Source organism: Scyliorhinus torazame, chromosome 6 (genome assembly GCF_047496885.1).
Source record: "Scyliorhinus torazame isolate Kashiwa2021f chromosome 6, sScyTor2.1, whole genome shotgun sequence".
Taxonomy (NCBI): domain Eukaryota; kingdom Metazoa; phylum Chordata; class Chondrichthyes; order Carcharhiniformes; family Scyliorhinidae; genus Scyliorhinus; species Scyliorhinus torazame.
This window is the reverse complement of record NC_092712.1, coordinates 54,912,933-54,933,504: the sequence shown is the minus strand read 5'-3', so window position 1 is coordinate 54,933,504 and position 20,572 is coordinate 54,912,933. Positions and strand designations below refer to the sequence as shown.

The 20,572-nt window shown below is 49.3% G+C and overlaps 2 protein-coding genes across 3 annotated transcripts in view; one reads left to right on the top strand and one right to left on the bottom strand.

Annotated features, from left to right (window-relative positions):
* Window positions 1-20,572, top strand: part of LOC140424793 (uncharacterized) — a 455,234-nt gene that overhangs the window by 57,235 nt on the left and 377,427 nt on the right. The gene's annotated exons all lie outside the window — the stretch shown is intronic.
* The window catches only part of rnf32 (ring finger protein 32), a 250,400-nt gene that overhangs the window by 72,517 nt on the left and 157,311 nt on the right, over window positions 1-20,572 (bottom strand). The window contains exon 1 of one of the 2 annotated variants that reach the window (XM_072508207.1): window positions 17,270-17,581. The exons of the other annotated variant lie outside the window; for it this stretch is intronic. The gene's annotated coding sequence lies outside the window, so the exon portion shown is untranslated. Of the gene's footprint in view, window positions 1-17,269; window positions 17,582-20,572 lie in introns of those variants that run through there. 2 annotated transcript variants of the gene reach the window in all.

Genomic DNA, 20,572 nt, shown 5'->3' with positions numbered 1-20,572 from the left:
TAGTGTAACAAAGCTAAGATAATAGTGTGCTGGAGATGGGACTCTAGTGTTGGGGCTTGTGTTGGTGTTGGGATTAAGATGTTATATTGGGATGTTAATATCGGGGTTTGGATAGGCACTATCACAATAATCATGGGGGACTTCAATATGCACGTGCACTGGGAAAATCAGGTTGGGAGTGGATCCCAAGAAAAGGAATTTGTGGAATGTCTAAGAGATGGTTTTTTGGAGCAGCTTGTGACAGAACCTACTAGGGAACAGGCAATTCTGGATTTGGTAATGTGTAATAGGAACATAAGAACTAGGAGCAGGAGTAGGCCATCTGGCCCCTCGAGCCTGCTCCGCCATTCAATGAGATCATGGCTGATCTTTTGTGGACTCAGCTCCACTGTTCCGCCCGAACACCATAACCCATTCTTCAAATAACTACCTATCTTTGTCTTGAAAACATTTAATGAAGGAGCCTCAACTGCTTCACTGGGCAGGGAATTCCATAGATTCACTCCCCTTTGGGTGAAGAAGTTCCTCCTAAACTCAGTCCTAAATCTACTTCCCCTTATTTTGAGGATATGCCCCCTCGTTCTGCTTTCACCCGCCAGTGGAAATAACCTCCTACATCTATCCTATCTATTCCATTCATAATTTTATATGTTTCTATAAGATCCCCCTGCATCCTTCTAAATTCCAACGAGTACAGTCCCAGTGTACTCAACCTCTCCTCGTAATCCAACCCCCTCAACTCTGGGATTAACCTAGTAAATCTCCTCTGTACACCTTCCCATGCCAGTACGTCCTTTCTCAGGTAAGGAGACAGCACAGCAGCATGTTTCACACTTGGAGTATAGTGTTCAATTCTGGTCGCCACCAGAAGGATGTGGAGGCTTTAGAGAGGGCGCAGAAGAGATTTACCAGGATGTTGCCTGGTATGGAGGGCATTAGCTATGAGGAGCGGTTGAACTCGGTTTGTTCTCACTGGAACGAAGGAGGTTGAGGGAAGACCTGATAGAGGTCTTCAAAATTATGAGGGGCATAGACAGAGTGGATAGTCACAGACTTTTTCCCAGGGTAGAGGGGTCAATTACTAGGAGGCATAGGTTTAAGGTGCGAGGGGCAAGGTTTAGAGGAGAATCCAGCACGAGGCAAGTTTTTTACACAGAGGGTAGTGGGTGCCTGGAACACGCTACCGGAGGAGGTGGTGGAAGCAGGGACGATAGTGACGTTTAAGGGGCACCTTGACAAATACATGAATTGGATGGGAATAGAGGGCTATGGACCCCGGAAGGGTAGAAGATTTTAATTTAGACGGGCAGCATGGTCGGCGCAGGCTTGGAGGGCCGAAGGGCCTGTTCCTGTGATGTACTTTCCTTTGTTCTTTGAGACCAAAACTGAACACAATACTCCAGGTGTGGCCTCACTAGCACCTTACACTGTTGCAGCATAACCTCCCTAGTCTTAAACTCCATCCCTCTAGCAATGAAGGACAAAACTCCATTTGCCTTCTTAATCACCTGCTGCACCTGTAAACCAACGTTTTGCGACCCATGCACTAGGACACCCAGGTCCCTCTGCACAGCAGCATGTTTTAATATTTTATCATTTAAATAATAATCCCTGTTGCTGTTATTCCTACCAAAATGGATAATCTCACATTTGTCAACATTGTATTCCATTTGCCAGCCCCTAGCCCATTCACTTAAACTATCCAAATCCCTCTGCAAACTTCCAGTATCCTCTGCAATTTTTGCTTTACCACTCATCTTAGTGTCGTCTGCAAACTTGGACACATTGCACTTGGTCCCCAACGCCAAATCATGTAAATTGTGAACAATTGGGGCACAACACTGATCCCTGAGGGACTCCACTAGCTACTGATTGCCAACCAGAGAGACACCCATTAATCCCCACTCTTTGCTTTCTATTCATTAACCAATCCTCTATCCAATCCTCTACTTTACTCTTAACGCCATGCATCTTTATCTTATGCAGCAACCTTTAGTGTGGCACCTAGTCAAAAGCAAAAGTAATGAGGCAGACTTGATTAGGGACCTTAAGGTGAAGGAACCTGTTATAACCTGCGTGCTTACCACATACTGGAACCAGCTGGGGAGGAGGGAGCAGCAAGGGAGTTACTGCTGCTGTTCAAATGTGTGTGTGTGTGTGTGTCTGTGTGTGTGTGTGTGTGTGTGTGTGTTTTCTCTATTCTACAACTCGTGCTGGATTCTTCGTGGCCCTCACAAAACTGGCGACGAGGGTTAAAGTGGATAGCTGTCTACGCTGCTGAAGCCACCTCCCTGGATTTTTGTTGGATACAGGTTGGAAGTTTATTTTCTGTTACACCATGCCTCTGTATGGACGTTTGGATGTCTTTGATGCTGCGCTGGAAAGTTGGAACCAGTACACACAATGGATGCGTTACTATTTCTGGGCAAACAACATCACCGAAAACGAGTGGCAGGTGGTCATTTTGCTCACCGCCTGCGGCCCGCATACGTTTGGGGTGATTAGGAGTCTTATGTACCCAGCTGCGCTGGACACCAAGACGTTTGATGAACTTGTGAACTTAGTGGGGCAACATTTTAACCCAACCCCGTCCACGATAGTCCAGCATTACTGGTTTAATACCGCTGAGAGGATCCCAGGAGAATCCCTTGCAGAGTTTCTACCCAGGCTACGCAGGATTGCGGAGTACTGTGACTATGGTGAGACCTTGTCAGAAATGTTACGCGACCGTTTGGTTTGTGGTATTAACAATGCGGCCACCCAGAGAAAGTTGTTAGCTGAGCCAGCATTGACTTTTCAACAGGCCATTCAAATAGTATTGTCCTGAGAGAGTGCAGAACGGGGAGTGCAGGAGCTACAGGGAATGGAGGTACACGCCTTGGGGTGCAACCCCATCCGTCCAAAAGCGTCGCCCCGCACCCCTGTGATACCTTGGTTGGGCAGCATCCCAATCAACGCCAGTGGCCGTCGGACATACCTCCCCGAAGGGAGCCTTCTCCAGAACCGACGGATGAGGAGCCATGTCAGTGTCAGACTTGTGGGTGCCGACCCCATCGCGGACGCCGGTCCTGGGGGCGCCAGAGGCACCATCGTTCCGACAGAAACTGGGGCCAGCCCAGGGGCCGTACCTTCCATTTGGATGAACCTGCGGTGACTACTCCTGAGGACGTGGAGACGGAGGACGACTGCCTGCAACTGCATTGTGTGGCAGCTCCCCGTGTGGCCCCCATTAAGGTGACAGTACGGGTCAATGGCCACCCGCTGGAGATGGAGTTGGATACTGGCGCAGCGGTCTCCGTGATCACCCAGAGGACATTCGACCTCATCAAGTAGGGTATACAGACCCTTGCATTAACCGACACACAGGCCAGGTTGGCCACCTACATGGGGGTACCGTTGGACATTGCAGGAACTACGATGACCCCTGTTGTTAATGGACGCCAGGAGGGGCGTTCCCACTTATTGTGGTGCGCGGCCATGGCCCAGCCTGTTGGGTCGGGACTGGTTGCACCATTTGCGGCTGCAATGGCAGCACATCCTCCAAACAGTTTCTGGAGGGTTGACGGAGGTGCTAGGACGATACCCAGATGTATTCCAGCCCGGTTTAGAGAAAATAAAAGGGGCCGTAGCCCGAATCGAAGTCGAACCAGGAGGCACACCGCGCTATTTCCGGGCGCGCCCGGTGCCTTACGCCTTGCTCGAGAAGGTAGAAGGGGAACTCACTCGTTTGGAGTCCTTGGGTATTATCAGGCCCGTCCAGTTCGCTGACTGGACAGCGCCAATTGTACTGGAGCTGGACCCTGCTTCCCAGCCATATGTAAGTATTAATACACACTGGGACCTGTATGAATATACATGGTTGCCCTTTGGGGTATCCTCTGCCTGCGCTATCTTTCAATGCGTCATGGAGGGCATCTTGAGAGGTTTACCGTGTGTTGCTGTCTACTTAGACAACGTTTTGATTACAGGGACGTCGGAGCAGGAACATTTGGAAAATCTGGAGGCTGTCCTTCGACGCTTTTCAGAGGCTGGAGTCCGTTTACGTCGTACAAAGTGCGTCTTTCAGGCAAAGGAAGTAGTCTACCTGGGTTATCGGGTGGACTGCGAAGGTTTGCACCCTGTCACAGAGAAGGTGCGCGCGATTCAATAGGCCCCCACCCCGACTGACACTCCGCATCTTCGTTCTTTTCTCGGCTTCGTAAACTATTACGGGAAGTTCCTCCCCAATCTGGCAACTACGCTGGCCCCTTTGCACCTTCTGCTAAAGAAGAATCACACCTGGGTTTGGGGTCAGCCGCAAGAAACCGCTTTCCGGCAGGTAAAGCAACAATTGGCGTCGTCTGGGTTACTAACCCACTATGATTCTGGAAAGCCTTTGCTCATCACGTGTGATGCATCTCCATATGGTATTGGGGCCGTCCTGTCCCACAAGATGGAGAACGGGGCCGAGCGGCTGATAGCTTTCGCCTCCCGCACATTGACTGCAGCGGAAACGAAGTTCGAGCAGGAGGGCCTGGCGGTGGTCTTTGCGGTGAAACGCTTCCACCAGTACGTGTATGACCTCCACTTCACTATCGTGACTGATCATAAGCAACTGCTGGGACTTTTCCGAGAGGATAAACCAATACCACCCTTGCTTCTGCACGGATCCAGTGCTGGGCTTTGTTGCTTGCTGCATACGAGTATTCTCTGTAGCACAAACCAGGGACCCAGGTAGCGAATGCCGACGCACTGAGCCGATTGCCTTTATCGACCCCCATGACCAGTGAGGCGGTTGCAACCCTAAATTTTATGGACTCCTTGTCTGTCACGGCATCACAGATCTGTGAATGGACCCAGACGGAGCCAGTCCTGTCAAAGGTTTGGCACATAGTCCTGTATGGTGGGCAGCATAGACAGCTCCCAGGCGAGTTGCGGGCATTTTCCTCCAAGCTGTCAGAATTCAGCGTGGAAGACGGCATCCTCTTGTGGGGGATGAGTGTGATTGTCCCGGAAAAAGGCCAGGAGCTGATACTAACAGACTTGCACAGGACTTGCTGCTCCATTTGCCAGGAGCATCAGAAGCTTCCGCCGGCCGTGCCCCTACATCACTGGGAATGGCCAGGGCGGCCTTTGGCGCGTTTGCATGCGGATTTCGCCGGCCCTTTTCAAGGATACATGTTCCTCCTATTAATCGATGCCCAGTCTAAATGGTTAGAGGTGCATAAGATGGCAGGCACAGTGGAGGGAAGCGCAGGGGGTGACCTACGAGTATGGGGAAAAGGCTAGTCGGATGTTGGCACACCAGCTCCGTAAGAGGATGACAGCGAGGGAAATAGGGGGAGTCAAAGATGGAAGGGGAGCCACGGTTCGGAGTGCGACGAAAATAAACGAGGTATTCAAGGCCTTTTATGAAGAGCTGTACAGATCCCAGCCCCCAGCGGGGGAAGAGGGGATGAGACGATTCCTAGATCAGCTGAGATTCCCGAGGGTGGAGGAGCAAGAGGTGGCTGGTTTGGGGGCACCAATTGGGTTGGAGGAGCTGAGCAAGGGTTTGGGGAGCATGCAGGCGGGGAAGGCCCCGGGACCGGACGGATTCCCGGTGGAGTTCTACAGGAAGTATGCAGACCTGTTGGCCCCGCTACTGGTGAGGACCTTTAATGAGGCAAGAGAGGAGGGGACCCTGCCCCCGACAATGTCGGAAGCGACAATTTATTTGATCCTAAAGCGGGACAAGGACCCACTGCAATGTGGATTGTACAGGCCGATCTCGCTCCTCAATGTGGATGCAAAGTTGCTGGCAAAAGTGCTGGCCACGAGGATCGAGGACTGTGTCCCGGGGGTAATCCACGAGGACCAGACGGGATTTGTAAAGGGCAGGCAATTAAACACCAATGTGAGACGGCTCTTAAACGTGATAATGATGCCATCGGAGGAGGGAGAGGCGGAGATAGTGGCAGCTATGGACGCGGAGAAGGCCTTTGACTGAGTAGAGTGGGAGTACCTCTGGGAGGTGCTGCGTAGGTTTGGGTTCGGGGTAGGGTTTATCAATTACTTTACAGAGCCCCGATGGCGAGTGTAGTGACGAACCGGCGGATGTCGGAGTACTTTCGACTGTACCGAGAGACGAGGCAGAGGTGCCCCCTGTCCCCCCTGTTGTTCGCATTGGCGATCGAACCATTGGCCATGTCATTGAGGGAGTCTAATAAATGGAGGGGGGGGTGGTCCGAGGGGGAGAAGAGCATCGGGTGTCGCTATATGCGGATGACCTGTTGCTGTACGTGGCGGACCCAATGGAGGGGATGGTGGAGATCATGCAGACTCTAAGGGAGTTTGGGGAGTTTTCGGGCTATAAGCTCAATGTAGGGAAGAGTGAGCTCTTTGTATTACAGGCGGGGGGACCAAGAAAGAGGGAAAAAAAAAAAAAAGAAGAAGATGGCAGGCACAACGTCCTGCGCAACAATCGAGAAGATGCGTTTGTCTTTCAGTACTCATGGCCTCCCCGAGGTGCTGGTCACGGACAACGGCACTCCGTTCACAAGTGAGGAGTTTGCGAGGTTCATGAAGGTGAACGGCATATGCAATAAGGGGGAGAAGATGAAATATGAGTGCAAGTAATATAAACGAAGATAAGAAGAGTTTCTTTCAATATATAAAAGGTAAGAGAGAGGTAAAAATAGACACTGGACCACTGGAAAACATGGCTGGAGAAGTAATAATAGGAAACAAAGAAATGGCAGATGAACTGAATGGTTACTTTGTATCAGTCTTCACGGAGGAAGACACCAGTGGGATGCCAGAGTTCCAGGAGAATCAGGGGGCAGAGGTGAGTGCAGTGGCCATCACTAAGGAAAATGTTCTGGGGAAACTGAAATGTCTGAAGGTGGATAAGTCACCTGGACCGGATGGACTACAACCCAGGGTCCTAAAAGAGATAGCTGAAGAAATTGTGAAGGCATTGGTGGTGATCTTTCAGGAATCACTGGAGGCAGGAAGGGTCCCAGAGGACTGGAATGTGGCTAATGTAACACCACTGTTTAAGAAGGGAGGGAGGCAGAAGACGGGAAGTTATAGGCTAGTTAGCCTGACTTCGGTCATTGGTAAGATTTTAGCGTCCATTATTAAAGATGAGATTGCGGAGTACTTGGAAGTGCATGGTAAAATAGAACTGAGTCAGCACGGCTTCGTCAAGGGGAGGTCATGTCTGACAAATCTGTTAGCGTTCTTTGAGGAGGTAACAAGGAAGCTAGACAAAGGACAACCAGTGGACATGATTTATTTAGATTTCCAGAAGGCCTTTGACAAGGTGCCGCATAGGAGATTGTTAAATACGTTAAGAGCCCATGGTGCTAAGGGTAAGATCCTGGCATGGATAGATAATTGACTGACTGGCAGAAGACAGAGAGTAGGGATAAAGGGGTCTTTTTCAGGATGGCAGCCGGCGACTAGTGGTGTGCCTCAGGGGTCTGTGCTGGGACCACAACTTTTCACAATATATATTAATGATCTGGAAGAAGGAACTGAAGGCACTGTTGCTAAGTTTGCAGATGATACAAAGATCTGTAGAGGGACAGGTAGTATTGAGGAAGCATGGGGGCTGCAGAAGAATTTGGACAGGCTAGGTCAGTGGGCAATGAAATGGCAAATGAAATACAATGTAGAAAAGCGTGAGGTTATGCACTTTGGAAGGAGGAATTTAGGCTTAGACTATTTTCTTAATGGTGAAATGCTTAGGAAATCAGAAGCACAGGGACTTGGGAGTCCTCGTTCATGATTCTCTTAAGGTTAAGGTGCAGGTTCAGTCGGCAGTTAGGACGGCAAATGCAATGTTAGCATTCATGTCAAGAGGGCTAGAATACAAAACCAGGGATGCACTTCTGAGGCTGTATAATAGATAGAATTTTTAGATAGAATTTACAGTGCAAAAGGAGGCCATTCGGCCCATCGCGTCTGCACCGGCTCTTGGAAAGAGCACCCTACCCATGGTCAACACCTCCACCCTATCCCCATAACCCAGTAACCCCACCCAACACTTAGGGCAATTTTGGACACTATGAGCAATTTATCATGGCCAATCCACCTAACCTGCACATCTTTGGACTGTGGGAGGAAACCGGAGCACCCGGAGGAAACCCACGCACACACGGGGAGGATGTGCAGACTCCGCACAGACAGTGACCCAAGCCGGAATCGAACCTGGGACCCTGGAGCTGTGAAGCAATTGTGCTATCCACAATGCTACCGTGCTGCCCCTAAGGCTCTGGTCAGACCCCATTTGGAGTATTGTGAGCATTTTTGGGCCCCGTATCTAAGGAAGGATGTGCTGGCCTTGGAAAGGGTCTAGAGGAGGTTCACAAGAATGATCTTGGGAATGAAGAACTTGTCGTATGAGGAATGGTTGAGGACTCTGGGTCTGCAAACCACCCCACAGGATTTCAAAGATGCCACAATTGTTCACTTGTACAAATAAATAGGTCAAAAATCTGTGTGTGACAGCCACAGAGGAATCCCGTTGCTTGTGATAGCTGGTAAGACTCTACCAAACGTTTGACTCAACGCACTAGTAATCACATTGCAGAATGTGTACTGTTGGAAAGTCAAAGTGAGTTCCAAAAGGCAGAGGTACTTGTGACATGATCTTCGTCTTTTGGCAAATACAAGAGAACAACAGATGGGACTCTACCATGCCTTTGTTGGCCTGACAAAGGCCTTTGTCACAGTAGAGAAGCCTTGGAAGCCTTGGCCAACACCTATATGACTCTGAGAAATGAACTCCAGACTTCTCCCTTGACATCGACTCAGAAGCTAGCTGGATTGCGGGTCCTCATAACAGGGGGAGGTGGGTACAGGAAACATCACGTGAGTGAGTGCACCCGTCCATACAGCACAACCTGGTCTCTAATTGTCTCGACTATCCCTTCCATTGGACAAGGACCTCGCTCCAGCAGGAGCATGTGGTTGTTGGTGTGCAACAGCCAGCCCACACTAAAAGAGTCCACGCGCAGGCATCTTCCACCCCCTCAAAATGAATTTTGGGACCTGGAACATCAGGGTTCTCATGGACAAGTCCAGCAGCAATAGACCAGAATGTCGCACTGCCATCGTAGTCTTGGAACTCCGGCACTACGACATCGATGTTGCTGCCCTGAGTAAGACATGGCATGCAGGAGACGGCCAGCTCCAGGAACAAGGTGGTGGATACACCTTCTTTTGAAAAGGTAAATCAGAGGAAGAACGCTGTCGCCATGGGGTTGGCTTCACCATAGAAAACAGGCTGGTTGACTGTATGAGGGAGCCCCTTTGTGGGAGAAATGAATGTCTCATGACCCTTTGGTTCACGGTAGCCCAGAAACAGTGCATCACAGTCATCAGCATGTACACACCAAACCTAGCAGTAACAAATGAGGCGAATCAAGAATTCTACTACAGCCTCGATCACTTGTTGTCCCGTATCCCAAAGGGAGACAAGCCAATTCTCCTTGATGATTTCAATACCAGAGGTGTGTAGCCATCTGGGATGGCCACTTACAACCAGGAACAGGGAAGGTCGCAAAGTATAGCGAGAAAAATGGACAATGCGAGATTCAGGCAAGCTCAGAGCCTGAATGTATATTTGCGAGTGAGGAATCCAGACGGTATCGAAACCCCCAACCGATTAGCATTTGATGGCCCATCTCCGCCAGACAAAGGACTGATACTTCAATGACCGATACAACCCCAGACATTTCGTCGCCACTCCCTGTACTCGGGAAGCGTAAACAACAGGGTCAATGACCGCTTGGGACACGCCCAGCCATCAAGGCACCTGCCCCTTTATTGGTTCGAATCGAACACAGTGATCAGGAGTTACCCAATTAGCGGGGTCCAAACTGAAGGACCGCCCAAAAGAGCGCGAAAACCCCCCAAGGATAAAAAGAGAGACCACCATGTGTTCAGCCTCTTTTGGACCTGGTGCTCCGGCAATGTCTACTTCCAAGTGCAGCACCACCAGAAGCAAGTCCAAGTTCAACGCCCGCTACCAGACGGATGAGCCTAGCTGAGCAGCAGTTACTTCTCCAGACTCGATAGATCCAGAATCGAACAACGGCCATTGTTCCTCTGACCTAAGCCGGGTGCCTGAAGTTTAGTACAGGTTGTCATAGTTGATAGGTGTAGTTTAACTAGTAGTGTTTATGTTGCATAATTAATTGTGTGTGTAAATAAAGTACCCTTGAACTTGAACTAACTAACTGGTGTTTGGCTCTTTGATCGATAGCCGGTTGAACCTTGTGGTGGTATCATTTGATATCTGGCGACTCTGAGCATGAGAATATTGATATCCAAAGCAAGGAGGACAACCTCACTGACTGCCATATTTACAGTAGGTAAAAAAGGCAACAGGTGGGAGGGGCACAAGCCTCTGGACAGGCATGATTGTTAAGGAATGCATTGGGAAAGCTAAAATCAACGGAGTTCTGCATCTCACGAAATGTCTAGCACATGGTCTGATCATAAAGAACACCCTATTTCATCAGAGAGATAAATACAAGACTTCATGGCAAAACCCTCGCTCCGAGCGTCGGCATGTGCTTGACCACATCATCGTCACCCAAGAACCTACCCCACTGAGAGCTAAGAATGAAGTAATGCTTATCAATGGCATAGAGGCAGTCAACGCTCCTTCGAAGGAGCACTTTGAGGATCTCCTCAACCGAGACTCGGTCTTCGTCTTGAGTGCCCTCGACCGCATCCCACCATGCCACCCACCATCACCTCAGCACAATCGTAACCTGACATGAGGTTCTAAAGGCAATCTGATAGCTACGAACCAACAAGGTCACCAGCACAGATGGAACCCTCCCCGAAATACTAAAATACAGTGGAGAAGTACACATTTGAAATATATATGATCTCATCTCCCTCAACTGGAAGGAGGAGAGCATGCCAGGGGATCTCCAAGACCGTGGTAACTAAAGAAGTGTGTACCTGCAAGAGTCCTTCTCAATGTCCTTCCCCTCATGACTCACGATCTCCTACTGGAGTCACAGTGCCGATTCCATCTATCGAAAGGTACAGAGGGCATGACCCTCACAGCAAGCCATTTCCAAGAAAAACGCAGAGGGCAGCAGCAACCTCTGCTCATGGCCTTTTTTGAGCTCACAAAGGACTTTGGCTCTGTCAAGCAGGAAGGACAATGGAGTATTCTTCTCCAATTCGGCTGCTCACAGAAGCTTGTCACCATCCGCTGCCTGCTTCTCGATGGCATGCAAGCCATGATCCTTACTAATGGATCTGCCGCAGATCCAATACGAGTGCAAACTGATGTCAAACAAGGCTGTGTCATCACAACAAAGCTCGTTTCCATCTTCCTCGCCACAACATTTTACCCTATCTCCATGAAGTTCCCCACCAGAGTGGAGCCACCCTCCAGTCGAGCGGCAAACTACTCACCCTATGACACCTCCATTCCAGAACCCCAAGATCACTCCAACCTCCATCATTGAGCCACAGTTCGCTGATGATGCTTGAGTATGTGCACGCTCAAAGGCCAAGCTCCAAACTATTGTCGATGCATGAACGGAGCATATGAAAGAACGTGGTGTAGGTAAAAGATCAGGTCCTCTAGAAGCCTGTTCCCTTTGCGCAACACTGCTCCCCAACTATCAATAGCCATGGTGAACTGTTTGACAAGGTGAATCATTTCTCATACTTTGGGAGCCTCTCCTCAATGAGGGAAGATATCGATTCTGAAACTCGGTATGGCCTCCAGTATGCCAGAACAGCCTTCAGCAGTCTGAGGACAAGAGTGTTGAGAAAGACTTCAAACACTGCACCAAGCTCATGGCCTACAGTGCTACCTGGCCTACAGTGCTACCTGGCCTACAGTGCTACCTGGCCTACAGTGCTACCTGGCCTACAGTGCTACCTGGCCTACAGTGCTACCTGCCCTCCTGTTTGCATCAGAGACATCGATAACATACATTAGCCACCTTAAATCTCTAGAGAAATATCATCAGTGTTGCCCCGACAAAATTCTTCAAATTCAATGACAGGATAGGTATGTTCCAACAACATCCTCACAAAATTTGATTGAATTTTTTGAGGAGGTAACCAGGAGTGTAGATAAGGCTAGTGTAGTTGATGTAGTTTATATGGATTTCAGCAAAGCCTTTGACAGGATCCCACACAGGAGACGTATACAAGGAAGTATTCAATGAACGGCATGACATAGGGAAGTTCTGAGGAACAAAAGGACATTGCCATGTTTGTCCCTCGAATTCTGAAGGCGGGAGGGCAGGTTAATGGGGTGGTGAAAAAGACTATGGGACATTTGCCTTTATCAATCGAAGCATAGATTACAGTCATGTTGAAGTTAAATAGAAATTTGGTGAGGCCACAGCTGGAGCATTGTGTACATTTCAGGTCGCCACATTATAGGAAGGATGTGATTGCACTGGAGAGGGTGCAGAGGAGATTCACCAGGATGTTGCCTGGGGTGGGATATTGAAGTTATAAAGTGAGGTTGGATAGACTTGGGTTGTTTTCGTTGGAGCGGAGAAGACCAAGGGGCGACCTGATCGAGGTGTATAAGGTTATGAGGGGTATGGACAGGGTGGATGGAGAGCATCTGTTTACGTTAGTTGAAGGGTCATTCACAAGAGGACACAAGTTCAAGGTGAGGGGCAGGAGATTTAAGGGGGATGTGAGGGAAAATATTTTTACCCAGAGGGTGGTGACGGTCTGGAACGCACTGCCTGGGAGAGTGGTATGGGCTGGTTGCCTCACATCCTTTAAAAAGTACCTAGATGAGTACTTGACATGTCATAACATTCAAGGCTATGGGCCAAGTGCAGGCAAATAGGATAAGGTAGGTAGGTCAGATGTTTTTCATGTGTCGGTGCAGACTCGATGGTCCGAACGGCCTCTTCTCCACTTTCCTTTCTGTGATTCTGTGAGAGACCTCTCTCAAGCCAACATCCCCAGTATCGAGGCACTGGTTATGGTGAATAAGCTATATTGGGTGTCCCACATTGTCACATGCCTGACACATGACTCCAAAAACAAGCTCTCTACTCCGAGCTTCGCCACAGTAAGTGGTTACCAGGAGGGCAGAGGAAACATTTCAGGGATGTCCCCAAAGCCTTCCTGAAAAAAACGTAACATTCCCCACCAATTTATAGGAATCTCTTGCTCAAGACCAGCCAATCTGGAGAAGAAGCGTCCGTGAAGGTGCCAACCATTTTGAATGTTTCCTACAGGTCTAAGTGGAGGCCGAGCACAAACAGCAGAGGGAGTGGACCAAAATTCAAGCATCCCACCCACCCACCCGCCTCACCAAACACTACCTGCCCTGCCTGTGGCAGAGTGTGTGGATGCAGCACTGGGCTTTTCACTCACTTCAGGATCCACAAACACAGAGCGGAAGAAAGTCATCCTAGGGACTGCCTAAGATTCCAGATTTATTCAACAGATGGACAAATTCCCCATATGAGATGCATTCAGAACAACATGGGCATCAAATCAAAGATCCCTCCCACCCGGCTTACTCACTCTTCCAACTTCTTCCATCGGGCAGGAGATACAGAAGTCTGTGAACGCGCACGAACAGACTCCAAAACAGCTTCTTCCCCACTGTTACCAGACTCCTAAACGACCCTCTTGTGGACTGACCTCATCAACACTACACCCTGTATGCTTCATCCGATGCAGGTGCTTATGTGGTTACATTGTGTACCTTGTGTTGCCCTATTATGTATTTTCTTTTATTTCCTTTTCATGTACTTAATGATCTGTTGAGCTGCTCGCAGAAAAATACTTTTCACTCTACCTCGGTACACGTGACAATAAACAAATCCAATCAAATCAAATGGAACGCCAAAGTGGCCAACACTGAAATAATTCAAATGCAGAAATGTCTGGAATTGAAGAACTCATTGGAGTGGACAGTATTCGTAACTTAAACTTGTACACCGTCTGTGAGGTAGGACGAGGTTAAGGTTCAGGGACTTCTTGAAGGTGAACCTTGTTAAATGTTCACCACAGACTGGGAGAAAAATGCACAATAGAAAAATACCCGGGCGCAATCTCAAGTAGTGGTGTTGTTGCCTTTGCACAGCAGAGTATACAGGCAGAAAAGGATAAAAGGCAAGTTAGGAACACTGCGCAGTTCCAACAAAACCAGACAATTCATCCTTGCTTGCACTGTAGAAGGCCTTGCATCTCTGCAGTCAAAATCCACATTCACATTAAAACACACAAGTAATTCTATGGACAAAGGAAATGGCCATCATGTATATAGAAGGGAAACAGAAGATGGCAATGATGATTAGGTGGTGTTAGTGTTGGCGTGATAGTATGGTGGTGTTGGGATATTTGTGTTTTGGGTGTTAGCTTTGAGGTGAGGGTGTAAGTGTGAGGTTAGGATGTTGGTGTTGGGGTTTAGTGTTGAGGTTAGGGTGTTAGTATTGGGGTTTAGTGTTGAGGTTAGGGTGTTAGTGTTGGGATTAAGCTGTTAATTTTTGGGCTAGGGTGTTAGTACTAAGATTAGGGTTTTAGTATTGAAGTTAGGGTGTTAGTGTTGGGGTTCGGGTATTAGTGTGTTACTGTTGAGGTTAGGGTGTTAGTGTTGGAGTGTTCGTGTTTGGGTTAGGGTGTTAATGTTGAGGTTATGGTGCTAGTGTTGGGGTTAGAGTGTTAGTATTCAGGTGAGTGTTGAGGTTAGAGAGCATAATAATAATCTTTATTATTGTCCCCAATAGGGTTACATTAACACTGCAATGAAGTTACTGTGAAAATCTCCTAGTCGCCACACTCTGGCGCTTGTTCAGGTACACAGAGGGAGAATTCAGACTGTCCAATTCACCTAACAAGCCCGTCTTTCGGGACTTGTGGGAGGAAACCGGAGGAAACTCACGCAGACACGGAGAGAATGTGCAGAGTCCGCACAGACAGTGACCCAAGTGGGAATTGAACCTGGGATCCTAGCGCTGTGAAGCAACAGTGCTAACCACTGTGCTACTGTGGATTAGGGTAAAGCTAGTGTTGGTGTTAGGGTGTTAGTGTTCAGGTGAGCTGAGGTGTTGGTGTTAGTGTTAGGATTAGGGTGTAAGTGTTGGGATGTTCGTGTTGAGGTTAGGATTTTAATGTTGAGGTTAGGGTGTGGTGCTGGGGTGTTAGTGTTGGGGTTAGGGTGCTAGTGTTGATGTTATAGTGTTAGTGTTCAGGTAAGTTGAGGTTATAGTGTTAGTGTTGGGATTAGGTTGTTAGTATTGGGGTGTTAATATTGAGGTTAGGGTTTTACTGTTGGAGTTAGATGTTAGTACTGGGGTTAGGGTTTTAGCGTTGGGATGTTAGTGTTGAGGTTAGAGTGTTAGTGTTGCAGTAAGGGTGTTAGTGTTGGGGTTTAGGTGTCAGTGTTGGGGTTAGAGTATTAGTGTTGGGGTTTAGGTGTCAGTGTTGGGTGTTAGTGTTAGGGTTAGGGTGTTAGTGTTGGGGTTTAGGGGTTAGTGTTGGGGTTAGAGTGTTAGTGTTGGGGTTAGAGTATTCGTGTTGGGGTTTAGGTGTTAGTGTTGGGTGTTAATGTTGGAGTTTAGGTGTTAGTGTTCGGGTTAGGGGGTTAGTGTTGGGGTTTAGGTGTCAGTGTTGGGGTTAGAGTATTAGTGTTGGGGTTTAGGTGTCAGTGTTGGGGTTAGAGTATTAGTGTTGGGGTTTAGGTGTTAGTGTTGGGTGTTAGTGTTGGGGTTAGGGTGTTCATGTTGGGGTTAGAGTATTAGTGTTGGGGTTTAGGTGTTAGTGTTGGGTGTTAGTGTTGGGGTTAGGGTGTTCATGTTGGGGTTAGAGTATTAGTGTTGGGGTTTAGGTGTCAGTGTTGGGTGTTAGTGTTAGGGTTAGGGTGTTAGTGTTGGGGTTTAGGTGTTAGTGTTGGGGTTAGAGTGTTAGTGTTGGGGTTAGAATGTTAGTGTTGGGGTTAGAGTATTCGTGTTGGGGTTTAGGTGTTAGTGTTGGGTGTTAATGTTGGAGTTTAGGTGTTAGTGTTCGGGTTAGGGGGTTAGTGTTGGGGTTTAGGTGTCAGTGTTGGGGTTAGAGTATTAGTGTTGGGGTTTAGGTGTCAGTGTTGGGGTTAGAGTATTAGTGTTGGGGTTTAGGTGTTAGTGTTGGGTGTTAGTGTTGGGGTTAGGGTGTTCATGTTGGGGTTAGAGTGTTAGTGTTGGGGTTAGAGTATTAGTGTTGGGGTTTAGGTGTTAGTGTTGGATGTTAATGTTGGGGTTAGGGTGTTAGTGTTGGGGTTAAGGTGTTAGTGTTGGGGTTAGAGTATTAGTGTTGGGGTTTAGGTGTTAGTGTTGGGTGTTAATGTTGGGGTTAGGGTGTTAGTGTTGGGGTTAGAGTATTAGTGTTGGGGTTAGAGTATTGGTGTTGCGGTTAGGGTATTAGTGTTGGGGTTTAGGTGTTAGTGTTGGTGTTAATGTTCGGGTTAGGGTGTTAGTGTTCGGGTTAGGGTGTTAGTGTTGGGGTTTAGGTGTTAGTGTTGGGTGTTAGTGTTAGGGTTAGGGTGTTAGTGTTGGGGTTTAGGTGTTAGTGTTGGGGTTAGAGTGTTAGTGTTGGGGTTAGAGTATTCGTGTTGGGGTTTAGGTGTTAGTGTTGGGTGTTAATGTTGGAGTTTAGGTGTTAGTGTTCGGGTTAGGGGGTTAGTGTTGGGGTTTAGGTGTTAGTGTTGGGGTTAGAGTATTAGTGTTGAGGTTAGTGTGTTAGTGTTGGGGTTAGGGTGTTAATGTTGGGGTTAAGGGTTTAGTGTTGGGGTTAGAGTATTCGTGTTGGGGTTAGGGGGTTAGTGTTGGGGTTAGGGTGTTAGTGTTGGGGTTAGGGGGTTAGTGTTGGGGGTTAGTGTTGGGGTTAGAGTATTAGTGTTGGGTTTAGAGTATTAGTGTTGGGGTTAGAATATTAGTGTTGGGGTTAGGGTGAAAAATGTTGGGTTTGGGGTGTTAATGTTGGGATGTTAGTGCCAGGCTGGGTTAGACAGTTGGTGTTGAGGTCTTGACCTGGGGTGTTGGGGTTTGAGTGTCAGTTTTGGGGTTAGGATGTTAGCATTGAGGTGTTAGCGTTGGGACCATTAACGATGGGGATGTCAGTGTTGAGCGTTGCAGATGAGCGGGTCGAGGTTGAGGTTAACTCGACACAACTCCCTCTGCTTTGCCAGTCAGGCCCGGGGGCCTCAGCACCAGGAACAGCTTCCACAGTGAGCCTCTCCTTCACACGGGTTCACCTCCACAACACACACACTTGGATATTTAAACAGATTCTAACAGATACGCACCTTCATTGCAGTCAAGCCAAGAAGAAGTAACCTTGCGCTTGTTTGAAATTTAAAAGAAAGCTGAACACAGACAGTGATCCAAACACTTGCAGGAAGCGTCCGCGGTTCCTCAGCAACCGACCTCTGGCCCAGCTCCAACATTCAGTCAGAAAAAACACACGCGCGTTATTTTAAAACAGATCCACAAAAATGGACGGAAATATGCATTTTGTTATATTGGAATTTGATTAATTTGTGTCTTAGTTCGAAAAAAAAACCCCAAAAGTGGTTATTTTGTTTACCAGCCTTAAAGGAGCCTGCCTGCTTTCCAAAGGTGTCAGAGAATCTTTTGGGTAAATTAAATAGGTTGATCGTTTTTGGAATGTTCTCATATATATATATATATAGCTAAATTGAATTGTGACTTCAAGCTCCAGAATCCCGTTGCTAAGTAACTGCTGCCACTTGCAGCAATTTACAGTGTTGTGTGTGTTCTGTTTTCCTTTGTTTTAGTTTTAAACAATGTTGGAGACTTTGCTGCTCAGCTTTTCTTGTTGGGTTGGGTTGCTCAGATGACTGAGACTCTTCTCAGTATTAATTCAAATCTAGGCTCCAGAGCTGGGGAGGAGGCTTTCCTGAGCTGTCTCCACAATAAGTGCCCTCAAATCTCTGGTTCAAACTAGACCAGGGGCGCGATTCTCCACTCCCACGCCGGTTGGGAGAATCGCCTGGGCCGCCAAAATGTCCGGGGACGCCGGTCCGACGCCCTCCCGCGATTCCCCCAAGCGGCGGGAACAGCCCGGTCGAGTTTCGCGGGCCACAGGCCGGAGAATCGCCGGAGACACCCAAAATGGCGATTCTCCGGCACCCCCGCTATTCTGAGGCCTGGATGGGCCGAGCGGCCAGGCCAAAACGGCGGGTACCCCCCGGCGCCGTCCACACCTGGTCGCTGCAGTCGTGGGCGGTGCGTGAACGCTGGGGGGGGGGGGGGGGGGGGGGCGGCCTGTGGGGGGGGGGGGGCGAGGGTGGATCCTGCACCGGGCTTTACCTGGAATGTGGGGTGGCCCGCGATCGGTGCCCACCGATCGTCGGGCTGTCCTCTCTGAAGGAGGACCTCCTTCCTTCCGCGGCCCCGCAAGATCCGTCCCCCATCTTCTTGCGGGGCGGATTTGGACAGGACGGCAACCACGCATGCGCGGATGACGTCCGTTATGCGGCGCCGGCCGCGTCATCTATGCGGCGCCGCTTTTACGCGGGCGACAAGGCCTGGCGCGCGTCGATGACGCGGCCCCGATACTGGCCCATTGTCAGGGCCTGAATCGGTCGGGACCGGGGCCGTTCCGCGCCGTCGTGAACCTCGACGGCGTTCACGACGGCGCGGCCACTTCGCCGTGGGAGTGGAGAATCCCGCCCCATGGGATTCCATGCTAGCACCGGCGCCACGTGAAACCCGCAGAACGCGCCGGAAACGGTTAGAGTATCGCCGCATCCCCGGGCCGCACAGGGCTGACGATCTGCACCGGGTGCGCAGTACTGATCTGATTTGGTGTCACAGGACGGTCCATGGGTCCAGTAGCACGGTGCTGACAATGGAGACCAGCTCAGCATAGAGGTGGTGGTCAGGAACCGTCTGCACTGGCAGAGTAGTGTACAGCGAATCAGAAGTGGTGCAGTACCTTGGCAGAAAGGCTTTGTTTCTCTCACCTCGAAGTCTCTTGCGAACTGAGGATCGCCTTGTGCGCGTGATCCTTGAACAATCGGGTTTTAGATCGACGTAGTTTTCCGTTGGTGTGACGCAAGATCGGAAGGTCTGACGGGGTGCCGGTGGGCAGCTGTGTTAATGAGCATTCACGAGATGCAAATGGAATTCACGCCACCAGTGGGAAGACCGACCTCTCATTGGGAGAATTGCAACGTGATTTTACGTCAGTGGGTTTCCGCTAGGTTCTCCACTCCTGCTGCCCACCAAACCTGCCATGGGCAGGATGGACGGATTCCTTCCAACATGTTTACATCATTGCTGTTGTTGTCCTTCTGAGCGGTATCAGTGAATTAAGTGCTGCTGAAATAACCATGGTGAGATGCTACAGTGCATCTTGTAGGTCATACATAAAGTAGCTTCAATCTGGTGATAGTGGAGGGGTGAATAGTGCGGTAGTGGCAGGAGCACTAATCAAGTGAAGCATATTTTGGATAATATTTAACTTCCTAAATGACATTGCTTTTGCATCCATCCAGGTGAATAATCCAAGTAATGTCTGTGTATGGACAGAATGTATGGGTGAGCTCTAGTAGCCCCATTAGACGCAGGCATAAATCCCGTAATGGCCGCTAAATCTTACGAGTGGCCAAAACAGGATTTGCGCCAATGAGACCTCAGTTTGAGATCTTCCCTGCCCCCCCACCAGAAACATAATCACGTTTACGCCCAGAAAAAGCGTGAGCCTGATTTCCAAACATGCACATCTAATTACTGGGCTTGACATAACTTTGGTCCATGATGTTTCTTCCCCCCCCACGCGCAGTGGCGTGATGTCATGCAGGTGCGATCACTCCTGGTTTTATAAAATATAAAACAGTCATGGTGACCATTCTGGGGGTGCGGAGGTGCCTGGAGCCCCCGGGGGTCGAGGGACATGCCTGGGCATTGCCTCCTGGTATCTTGGCAGTGCTCCAAGGGGTAACGACAGAGGGAACTGGCCGGGGGCAATGCTGGAGGGGTCACCCTCCTCCATTGGGCAGGTTCCCCTTCTGCACGTGTAAATGGGTTCCTATTGCATGAAATACATGAATAGGATGGGAATAGAGGGATACGGACCCCGGAAGTATAGAAGATTTTAGTTTAGACGGGCTGCATGGTTGGCGCAGGCTTGGAGGGCTGAAGGGCCTGTTCCTGTGCTGTACTTTTCTTTGTTCTTTGCCCATGGGTGTGTGTGTGTGGGTGGGGGATGGGGGGGCCCCCTGATGCATGTGAGGGTTGGCTGCAGGCCCCCTTATCTGCCGGAAGATCCCGATGTCCATGGGGGTGTCCTGATTCTTGGGGGGAGCGGTCCCAATGTCCATGGGAGGAGCCAATGTCCGCTGGAGAGTGTCTCGATGTCCATTGGTGGGGTGACCTTGAATTTAACTTTAGAAATGGCACCCTGATCTCAGTTCCCCGGCATTGCCGACGTGTATCGGCACTTACCATCCAGATGGCTGTGTGATGCTCACCAGCCCCATGAAATTGCAGAGTGTTGTTAAATTAGGCAAGAAAATGTAGCTGGGAAGCTGGTGGGTTTCACATAACTTTTCTCACCTGGCCCAACACTTCGTGCAAAATTT